The sequence below is a fragment of the Gorilla gorilla genome, chromosome 8 (assembly GCF_029281585.2).
Source record: "Gorilla gorilla gorilla isolate KB3781 chromosome 8, NHGRI_mGorGor1-v2.1_pri, whole genome shotgun sequence".
Classification (NCBI taxonomy): Eukaryota; Metazoa; Chordata; class Mammalia; order Primates; family Hominidae; genus Gorilla; species Gorilla gorilla.
Genome location: NC_073232.2, coordinates 135,148,091 through 135,159,751, shown reverse-complemented (window position 1 = coordinate 135,159,751; position 11,661 = coordinate 135,148,091). Strand labels below are relative to the sequence as shown.

General features: G+C 41.3%; 1 protein-coding gene across 1 annotated transcript in view; it reads left to right on the top strand.

Annotated features, from left to right (window-relative positions):
* The first annotated feature begins 481 nt into the window (after positions 1 to 481).
* The window catches only part of FAM24B (family with sequence similarity 24 member B), a 36,107-nt gene continuing 24,927 nt past the window's right edge, over positions 482 to 11,661 (top strand). The window contains exon 1 of the mRNA XM_019035660.4: positions 482 to 601. The gene's annotated coding sequence lies outside the window, so the exon portion shown is untranslated. The remainder of the gene's footprint in view (positions 602 to 11,661) is intronic.

The following is an 11,661-nucleotide window of genomic DNA, read 5'->3' as shown; positions in this document are numbered from 1 at the left end:
CGAGGAGCGCGGCAGTCGCCGAGCGCAGCGACCCGGTCCCCGGCGGCCCGGCGCACCCTGGCGCAGGTGGCGCCAGAAGCTCCTCCCAGTCGAAGTCGCGGGCGCGGACACCAGCCCGGGTGAGGAGGCTGTTGAGTTAGGGCCCCGCCTGCGGCATCCCAGGAAGAGGCAAGCGTGGGGCGGCGGGTGAGGCCCCCGTCCTCAGACCGCGTGTCCACTGCGCCGCCTCCTGCCAGGCCAGCCCAGATCTGGAACCTCTCTTCCAGTGCTTAAGTGTCGGCCAGTGCAGCGCAGAAACGGGCAGGCAGAGCGACTCCCGGCTCACATCATTTCAAATGCTCGCCGCTTCTGGATTTGGTGAGAACCTGCACCAGAGAAACGCATGCGCATAAACCAACTGGACTCGAGAGGCGTTCAAACTTTGCTCAGGAAGCGCTAAAGAGCGGAGCATGCGCACTGGCAGCCCCTCGCTCAGCCTTTGGAGACCATGCGCAGGCGCGGTGCACTGCGCGCGGGCACCACGGCGGTTTTTCGACGCTGGCGGTGGACGCAGGCAGCATGGACCACGGTTGCTGGGCGGATGGGGAGCGTCTATGGTCAGGTAGGTGTCGTCTCTTCGCTCTACGCGATGTGCAGGACCGACTCCTAACCTCGTTCTTTCCCGAGTGGACGCCAGGGCCTTTTCTGCCTCCACTCCGTCGGGTCTGCAGCATTTGTGGCAGCGAACGCGGCGGAAGCGCTGTCCATTCGGGTTAATTTTACTCCGAACTCTCCCTGCCTCTCTCATACACATTCTCGCGTTAGAGGGGAGTTGAGGTAGATATTGAACGGCATTAGTGGTGGACGTTGGGCCACACGGGCCTTCCCCAGGTGCCATCTCATTTGATGCTCCCTGATCCTACGGCGTTGCCAGGACTGTGCTGGATGCCCTCGTGACAGAAATCAGAAGGTTGAGAAAGATCCCAGGTGTTTGGATGGAGCGGTCGCCTGAGGGAGTTTTCCAGATGCCCCATGGAATAGGAAGTAGATCTTGTCTCTTTCTTCCTTTTGTACTCCAGATGCATTCTAAGTTGTGTACACCAGACTTTCTGTTTTTTATGCCCAGCCCATTGTAGTCATGAGTTAACTTTGATACATGTCATCATAATTGGACAGTCTAAAGGAAAATAGGCTTTTTAGAATTACCCATCTGAAACTTCATGAGCAAGATCAATACTATAAGCTGGATTTTGACTTCCTTAAATAAGGCAGAAAGCCTACAGCATTTTGTCGTCTCCCCTTTCTTTCAATCTCGTATATTCAGTATATCACCCAGTCTTGTTTTATTTTTGGTTTTTAAAGAAAAACTTCCTTGTCTTTCTCCATCTCTGCCTCTCTGTTTTGAAATACTAGCTTTCATCGGAACAATTCCAGGAGTTTCTTTACTGGTCGATAATCATTATCTCCTCACCTGCGTTTCATTTTCTGTACTGCCCTCTAATCTTTTATCAATTGTCCTGATGCTTGATGCTTTCTGACTGAATCACCATCACCATTACTTTTTTTTTTCTTTTGAGATGGAGTTTCACTCTGTCACCCAGGCTGGAGTACAGTGGTGTGATCTCGGCTCCTGCAACTTCCGCCTCTTGGGTTCAAGCGATTCTCCTGCCTCAGCCTTCTGAGTAGCTGGGACTACAGGCGTGCACCACCAGGCCCAGCTAATTTTTGTATTTTTAGGAGAAACAGGGTTTTGCCATGTTGGCCAGGCTGGTCTCAAACTCCTGGCTTCAAGTGATCCGCCCGCCTCGGCTCCCAAAAGTGCTGGGATTACAAGCGTGAGCCACCGCACCTGGCCACCATTACTTCTTAACAGGCATACAAAGCCCTTTATCCTTGACTTCTGCCTGCCTCCTAGACCCCCCAGCTTTTGTACATGCTTTTCCCTCTACCTAGAACGCCCCTTCTTTTGGATAGGAAAAATCCTGTTCATCATTTAGTACCAAGCACAGCCCTCCACACTGTGAGAGAATTTGTCAGTAATTTCTCTCTGCTACACTTAGAGTTTTTAGATATTATAATTCTCTTCTGGTATGGAGCTTTACCAAATAATTCTCACATTTGTTTTCCCAACCATCTGTACAGTTGTTGAAAATAGGAATTGTTTTGTGCCTAGTAGAGATTGAGTATAGGTTTGTTGTATGGAATTGATAGAGATAGCAATAGAGGTTGTTTGGGAACTCTATCACAGTATAAGAGGAGTAGGAAGAGGTGAAACTGGCAAATTCAATCTTATTTTCAAAGCTGAAAAAACTTTGCAAAAGTTAGTGAGAAAATTATGACAGTGAAAGAGATCTGAGCTAACCCATCCCCAGTCTTGCCTTGATTATTCTTGGGCTTTTGGGACATTTAGGCTATAGTTTAAGTTATCATAGGCCTTCCCCCAAACTCAACTGCTTTTGCATCAGGCTGGCAGGAGGAGAGGAGCCTGGGTCCTGCTAAGGTGCAGACATGAACTATTATCAGTTATTATTCAGAAGGTTATAAGATATGCAACTTCCCCAATTATTCCTGCAGATAACACCACTATTGTAGATTGGCCTTTTGAGATATCTTTTCAGGTTTTTTTTGCATGTCTGACACCCGCCATTCCTACAGCCCCACCCAGAAGTGACTCAATGTGCAAGAGGACAGCTTCACCCCTTGTGATTTCATCTCTGCTCCAACTAATCAGCAGCAAGCCTAGTGACCTCCACCACTTCCCCCAAACTGCCTCTGAAAAATCCCTAACCTGTAAGCTTTGGATGAGAATGATTTGAGTACTAAATCTATCTCCCTCATGGTGTGGCTGGCCTTATGTCTGTTAAACTCTTTCTTTACTACAATGCCATGATCTTTGTGTAGCAGGCAGGAAGAACCCTTCAGATGGTTACAAAGCCAGGGTGTTGTGCTGGTGCCTAGGTGACCTCAATTTTAATGTAATAAATTACTCTTGTCATGAATGGCAAATGGTATTTTTTGCTTTATTTTTATTTTTTCACTTGAAATAAAGAATAAGGCATATCTTTGAAATCTTTCCACCAATATCACAATGTATTTTTTTGGCTTGACTGTTTCAAAGAGAAGTTTATTATATATAACTTGTAGAATTTAGAGTAGAATCATATATGTATCTACTGTTGCTAACAGAGTGCCTTTGCATAGTGGCAATCAAACACTTTAGTCCCAGGACCTTTTACCCTCAAAATATTGAATATTCTAGAAAGCTTTTGTTTTTGTGTGCTCTTTTCTTATTTTTTAACACTTCTGGTTTCATCTGTGACACATAAACCACTTAGAAGTCAATCACAACTGTCCTCACAAGAAAAAAGCTGAACAAATGGAACATTAACAGCCTTTAAAATATCCATCAGATAATGGAGGTCACAAAGCAAATGGCCACCCCCAAACTGGACAGGCAAATACAGAGAATCACAACTGATATCAGCATGCTAGGAACAGAAATCCTCATGAGGCAGCAAATGGTAGGAACACTTAAAATGGTCGTTGATGACTTGCTGGATGCTGAGTGTGAGTTAGCTTGACAGTTAGAAACTCCTGGGAGACCACTCATATGGTGCCCTTACACTTTTGGCAGTTTTATTTTTCAGAGCTGCAGCAGATTCTTAGGACAAGGATTGGATTAAAACTCCCTCCTGCTTTGTGCAGAAGGAGGGGGCAAAGTAACCTTTTTGAAAACTGCCCTCAGCATTTTCCCTAACAAAAGCCTTCTCTCAAGGGAAAGTACTTTACCAGAGCCTCATCTGTTCTAGGGAAAGGGCAATTAGAAGATTCCAGCCCCCTCTAGCCTTCCCATTGTTAGTGGTAGTGAATCTGCAGGGGGCTGCAGCAACCTCAATTCTTGTCAGAAGAAAGAATTCGACCAAGGGTCATAAGGAAGAGTGAGAGACCAAGGCAAGTTTTAGGGCAGGAGGAAAAATTTATTTAAAAGCTTTAGAGGTGGAACAAAAGGAAGTAAAAGTACACTTAGAAGAGGGCCAAGCAAGCGCCTTGAGAGATCAAGTGCGTGGTTGGACCTTTGATTTTGGGTCTTACATGTTGACATGCTTCCAGGGTTGCATTATTTCTTGCTAATTCTTCCCTCAGGGTGGGCTGTCTGCATGCTCAGTGGCATGCCAGCACTAGGGCGGGGCCGTATGCGTAGTGTGTTTACTGGAGTTGTATGCATGCTTACTTGAAGCATTCTTCTCTTACCCATCAAATGTTCTTAGAAGGTCATATACCAGTTAAACTCTGCCATTTTGCCTCTTAGTGCACATGCTTGCACCCACTTGCCCAACTCCTGAGATCTTATCGGCAAGCCATTGATCACCAGTTTCAGGGTTTTTTTTAATTAGGAGACTCCCTTTCCCTAGTGCCAGCTGTGACCAATTATTATCAGACTACATTTTATTTAAAAGGAGTCTCTGGGGATACCCAAAGACAATGACAATGTGGAAACTCAAAGCAAGAATAGTAGATTGAAGCCTCTGAAACTGATAACTACAGCAAACATTAAACACAGCCTAACTTCTAGTCAGATTGACATGAATCAAGTAGCCTGACTACCTCAGTTTCTATACATTCTTCCAGATATATTATGTCAGGCTTTCAACAAAGATTTACGAAGCATGCTAAAAGGCAAGAAAGAACAAGAAACAAAGGAAATATCAGAACCGTTCTTACATATGATGCAGATTTTGTAATTCTCAAGTAGGGAATTTAAGGTAGCTATGATTGATATATTAAGGGCTCTAATGGAAAAAGCAGATAGCATGCAAGAGTGAATGGGTAATGTAAGCAGAGATATGGAAACTCTAAGGAAGATATAAAAGGAAATGATAGAAGTCAAAAAACAATGTGACAAATGAATGCCTTTGATGGGTTTATCAGGAGACTGGACAGGCCAAAGAATAAATGAGCTTGAAGAACTGTTAATAAAAACTGAAAAGCAAAGAAAATAGAGATGAAAAAGTAGACTATCCAAGAACTGCTGGACAGTTATAAAACTTGTAATAACATGTATAATGGTAATACCAGAAGGAGAAGAAAGAGAAGAGAGTAGAAGAAATATGTGAGAAATAATGGTTGGGAATTATCCAAAATTAATGACACCAAACCCGTTCTTAGAGCAGGAAGCTCGGAGAGCACCAAGCAAGATAAATACTAAAAGGTCTGTACCAGGGGTGTCCCTGGGCCACCCTGGAAGAAGAAGAATTGTCTTGGGCCACACATAAAATGCAGTAACGCTAACAATGGCTGATGAGCTTAAAAATTGCAAAAAAAACCTCATGCTGTTTTAAGAAAGTCTACAAATTTGTGTTGGGTTGCATTCAAAGCCGTCCAGGGCTGTATACAGCCCGCAGGCTGTAGGTTGGACAAGCTTAGTCTGTACCTAGGCATATTATATTCAAGATGGGAAAACCAAAGTCAAAGAGAGAGTCATTGAAAGGAGCCGGAGGAAAAAATACACGCTATAGAGGAACAAGAATAAGAATTATATTTCTGATTAGAAACCAAGCAAGAAGGGACTGGAGTGAAATATTTACAATGTTGAAAGAGAAACCCCACCAACCTAGAATGTATCCACAAGAATTACCTTTCAGAAGTGAAGGAGACTTAAAGATTTTCTTAAACAAAAGCTAAGGAAATTTGTCAGTGATAAACCTGTGCTGCAAAAAATATTAAAATAAGTTCTCCAGAGGGAAGGAAAATGATCCAAGGTCATGAACTTGGATCTATATAAAGGAAGAGCATCAGAGAAGGAGTAAATGAAGACAAAATAAAATCCTTAATGTATATGTACCTAACAACAGAGCATTAAATATGTGAAGCAAAAATTGATAGAACTGCAAAGAGAAATAGACAAATTCACTATTACTGTTGGAGACTTCAACAACCCTGGATCAGTAATTGACAGTTTCAGCATGCAGAAAATCAGTAAGAATATAGTTGAACTGAATTGTACCATCTGTCCACTGGATCTAATTGGTATTAATAGGACACTTCAACAATAGCAGAATACACATTTTTCTGAAACACTCCTGGAACATTTACCAAGATAGAGCACATTCTGGGCCATAAAACACCCCTTAACAAATGTAAAAGAATAGAAATTATACAAAGTATGTTCCTAGATCACAATGGTATTTAATTAGAAATTTGTAACAGGAAAATACTTGAAAAATCCTAAAATATTTGGAGATTAACAGACATATTTCTAAAATAACACTTGCCTCGAAGTTTCAAGAGAAATTTAAAAATATTTCAAACTAAATGAAAGTGAAAATACAATTCATCAGAATTTGTAGAATTCAACAAGAGCAGTGCCTACAGGGAAACGGAGAGTACTGAGTACATGTTGGAAAAGAATGATCTAAAATCTATTATGTAAGCTTTCACCTTAAGAAACTAGAGAAAGAAGAGCAATATACAGGCACACCTAAGAGATACTGTGAGAAATTGCTATCTATGGCTACTAAAGCCTTATGAAATGTATTTCTTATACAATAAGACTTGAAAGTTGAAATTACTCCTTGATCCATGGGCTGCGGAATGGATGTTGTGTTGGTAGACATGAAAACATTAATCTCCTTGTACATCACCATCCGAGCTCTTGGGTGGCCCTGGCCAAGCATCAGTTAGCACTAATGTATTGAAAGGAACTTTTTTCTGAGCAGGAGGTCACAGCAGGGAGCTTAAAATATTCAGTAAACCAATGTGTTGTCATCCTGGTTTTGTTGTTCCATTTATAAAGCAAAGACAGAGCAGATTTAGCATAATTCTTAAGAGCCCTAGGATTTTCAGAATGGTAAATGAGCGTTGGCTTAAACTTGAAATCATCAGCTATATTAGTCCCCAGCGACAAAGTCAGCCTGACTTTTGAGTCAGAATCAGCTTTGACGCCAGGCGTTGACCTCTCTAGCTGTGCAAGTCCTAGAGGGCATCTTTGTCCTATAGAAGTCTGTTTTCATCTATACTGAAAATCCATTGTTAAATGTGGCCACCTTCATGAATTATCCTAGCTAGAGCTTCTAGATAACTTGCTGTACCTTCCTGTTACACCTTGCACTTTTATGTTATGGAGATGGTTTCTTTTTTAAACCTCATGAACTGACCTCTATTAGCTTCAATCTGTTCTTTTTTTATTTTATTTTATTTTTGTATTATTATACTTTAAGTTTTAGGATACATGTGCACAACATGCAGGTTTGTTACATACGTATACATGTGCCATGTTGGTGTGCTGCACCCATTAACTCGTCATTTAACATTAGGTATATCTCCTAATGCTATCCCTCCCCCCTCCCCCCACCCCACAACAGGCCCCAGAGTGTGATGTTCCCCTTCCTGTGTCCATGTGTTCTCATTGTTCAATTCCCACCTATGAGTGAGAACATGCGGTGTTTGGTTTTCTGTCCTTGCGATAGTTTGCTGAGAATGATGGTTTCCAGCTTCATCCATGTCCCGACAAAGGACATGAACTCATCATTTTTTATGGCTGCATAGTATTCCATGGTGTATATGTGCCACATTTTCTTAATCCAGTCTATCATTGTTGGACATTTGGGTTAGTTCCAAGTCTTTGCTATTGTGAATAGTGCCACAGTAAACATACGTGTGCATGTGTCTTTATAGCAGCATGATTTATAATCCTTTGGGTATATACCCAGTAATGGGATGGCTGGGTCAAATGGTATTTCTACTTCTAGATCCTTGAGGAATCGCCACACTGACTTCCACAATGGTTGAACTAGTTTACAGTCCCACCAACAGTGTAAAAGTGTTCCTGTTTCTCCACATCCTCTCCAGCACCTGTTGTTTCCTGACTTTTTAATGATTGCCATTCTAACTGGTGTGAGGTGGTATCTCATTGTGGTTTCGATTTGCATTTCTCTGATGGCCAGTGATGATGAGCATTTTTTCATGTGTTTTTTGGCTGCATAAATATCTTCTTTTGAGAAGTGTCTGTTCATATCCTTCGCCCACTTTTTGATAGGGTTGTTTTTTTCTTGTACATTTGTTTTGAGTTCATTGTAGATTCTGGATATTAGCCCTTTGTCAGATGAGTAGGTTGCAAAAATTTTCTCCCATGTTGTAGGTTGCCTGTTCACTCTGATGGTGGTTTTTTTTGCTGTGCAGAAGCTCTTTAGTTTAATTAGATCCCATTTGTCAATTTTGGCTTCTGTTGCCATTGCTTTTGGTGTTTTAGACATGAAGTCCTTGCCCCATGCCTATGTCCTGAATGGTATTGCCTAGGTTTTCTTCTAGGGTTTTTATGGTTTTAGGTCTAACATGTAAGTCTTTAATCCATCTTGAATTAATTTTTGTATAAGGTGTAAGGAAGGGATCCAGTTTCAGCTTTCTACATATGGCTAGCCAGTTTTCCCAGCACCATTTATTAAATAGGGTATCCTTTCCCCATTTCTTCTTTTTGTCAGGTTTGTCAAAGATCAGATAGTTGTAGATATGCGGCATTATTTCTGAGGGCTCTGTTCTGTTCCGTTGGTCTATATCTCTGTTTTGGTACCAGTACCATGCTGTTTTGGTTACTGTAGCCTTGTAGTATAGTTTGAAGTCAGGTAGTGTGATGCCTCCAGCTTTGTTCTTTTGGCTTAGGATTGACTTGGCAATGCGGGCTCTTTTTTGGTTCCATATGAACTTTAAAGTAGTTTTTTCCACTTCTGTGAAGAAAGTCATTGGTAGCTTGATGGGGATGGCATTAAATCTACAAATTACCTTGGGCAGTATGGCCATTTTCACGATATTGATTCTTCCTACCCATGAGCATGGAATGTTCTTCCATTTGTTTGTATCCTCTTTTATTTCATTGAGCAGTGGTTTGTAGTTCTCCTTGAAGAGGTCCTTCACATCCCTTGTAAGTTGGATTCCTAGGTATTTTATTCTCTTTGAAGCAATTATGAATGGGAGTTCACTCATGATTTGGCTCTCTGTTTGTCTGTTATTGGTATATAAGAATGCTTGTGATTTTTGTACATTGATTTTGTATCCTGAGACTTTTCTGAAGTTGCCTATCAGCTTAAGGAGATTTTGAGCTGAGACGATGGGGTTTTCTAGATTTACAATCATGTCCTCTGCAAACAGGGACAATTTGACTTCCTCTTTTCCTAATTGAATACCCTTTATTTCCTTCTTCTGCCTGATTGCCCTGGCCAAAGCTTCCAACACTATGTTGAATAGGAGTGGTGAGAGAGGGCATCCCTGTCTTGGGCCAGTTTTCAAAGGGAATGCTTCCAGTTTTTGGCCATTCAGTACGATATTGGCTATGGGTTTGTCATAGATAGCTCTTATTATTTTGAGATACGTCCCATCAATACCTAATTTATTGAGAGTTTTTAGCATGAAGGTTGTTGAATTTTGTCAAAGGCCTTTTCTGCATCTATTGAGATAATCATGTGGTTTTTGTCTTTGTTTCTGTTTATATGCTGGATTACATTTATTGATTTGCATATATTGAGCCGGCCTTGCATCCCAGGGATGAAGCCCACTTGATCATGGTGGATAAGCTTTTTGATGTGCTGCTGGATTCGGTTTGCCAGTATTTTATTGAGGATTTTTGCATCAATGTTCATCAAGGATATTGGTCTAAAATTCTCTTTTTTGGTTGTGTCTCTGCCGGGCTTTTGTATCAGGATGATGCTGGCCTCATAAAATGAGTTAGGGAGGATTCCCTCTTTTTCTATCGATTGGAATAGTTTCAGAAGGAATGGTACCAGTTCCTCCTTGTACCTCTGGTAGAATTCGGCTGTGAATCCATCTGGTCCTGGACTTTTTTTGGTTGGTAAGCTATTAATTATTGCCTCAATTTCAGCACCTGTTATTGGTCTATTCAGAGATTCAACTTCTTCCTGGTTTAGTCTTGGGAGGGTGTATGTGTCGAGGAATTTATCCATTTCTTCTAGATTTTCTAGTTTATTTGCGTAGAGGTGTTTATAGTATTCTCTGATGGTAGTTTGTATTTCTGTGGGATCAGTGGTGATATCCCGTTTGTCATTTTTTATTGGGTCTATGTGATTCTTCTCTCTTTTCTTCTTTATTAGTCTTACTAGCGGTCTATCAATTTTGTTGATCTTTTCCAAAAACCACCTCCTGGATTCATTGATTTTTTTGAAGGGCTTTTTGTGTCTCTATTTCCTTCAGTTCTGCTCTGATCTTAGTTATTTCTTGCCTTCTGCTAGCTTTTGAATGTGTTTGCTTTTGCTTCTCTAGTTCGTTTAATTGTGATGTTAGGGTGTCAATTTTAGATCTTCCCTCCTTTCTCTTGTGGGCATTTAGTGCTATAAATTTCCCTCTACACACTGCTTTGAATGTGTCCCAGAGATTCTGGTATGCTGTGTCTTTGTTCTCGTTGGTTTCAAAGAACCTCTTTATTTCTGCCTTCATTGCGTTATGTACCCAGTAGTCATTCAGGAGCAGGTTGTTCAGTTTCCATGTAGTTGAGCGGTTTTGAGTGAGTTTCTTAATCCTGAGTTCTAGTTTGATTGCACTGTGGTCTGAGAGACAGTTTGTTATAATTTCTCTTCTTTTACATTTGCTGAGGAGTGCTTTACTTCCAAGTATGTGGTCAATTTTGGAATAGGTGTGGTGTGGTGCTGAAGAGAACGTATATTCTGTTGATTTGTGGTGGAGAGTTCTGTAGATGTCTATTAGGTCCACTTGGTGCAGAGTTGAGTTCAATTCCTGGATATCCTTGTTAACGTTCTGTCTTGTTGATCTGCCTAATGTTGACAGTGGGGTGTTAAAGTCTCCCATTATTATTGTGTGGGAGTCTGAGTCTCTTTGTAGGTCACTCAGGACTTGCTTTATGAATCTGGGTGCTCCTGTAATGGGTGCATGTATATTTAGGATAGTTAGTTCTTCTTGTTGAATTGATCCCTTTACCATTATGTAATCGCCTTCTTTGTCTCTTTTGATCTTTGTTGGTTTAAAGTCTGTTTTATCTGAGACTAGAATTGCAACCCCTGCCTTTTTTTGTTTTCCATTTGCTTGGTAGATCTTCCTCCATCCCTTTATTTTGAGCCTATGTGTGTCTCTGCACGTGAGATGGGTTTCCTGAATACAGCACACTGATGGGTCTTGACTCTTTATCCAATTTGCCAGTCTGTGCCTTTTAATTGGAGCATTTAGCCAATTTACATTTAAGGTTAGTGTTGTTATGTGTGAATTTGATCCTGTCATTATGATGTTAGCTGGTTATTTTGCTCATTAGTTGATGCAGTTTCTTCCTAGCCTTGATGGTCTTTACAGTTTGGCATGTTTTTGTAGTGGCTGGTACCGGTTGTTCCTTTCCATGTTTAGTGCTTCCTTCAGGAGGTCTTTTAGGGCAGGCCTAGTGGTGACAAAATCTCTCAGCATTTGCTTATCTGTAAAGGATTTTATTTCTCCTTCACTTATGAAGCTTAGTTTGGCTGGATATGAAATTCTGGGTTGAAAATTATTTTCTTTAAGAATGTTGAATATTGGCCCCCACTCTCTTCTGGCTTGTAGAGTTTCTGCCAAGAGATCAGCTGTTAGTCTGATGGGCTTCCCTTGGTGGGTAACCCGACCTTTCTCTCTGGCTGCCCTTAATATTTTTTCCTTCATTTCAACTTTGGTGAATCTGACAATTATGTGTCTTGGAGTTGC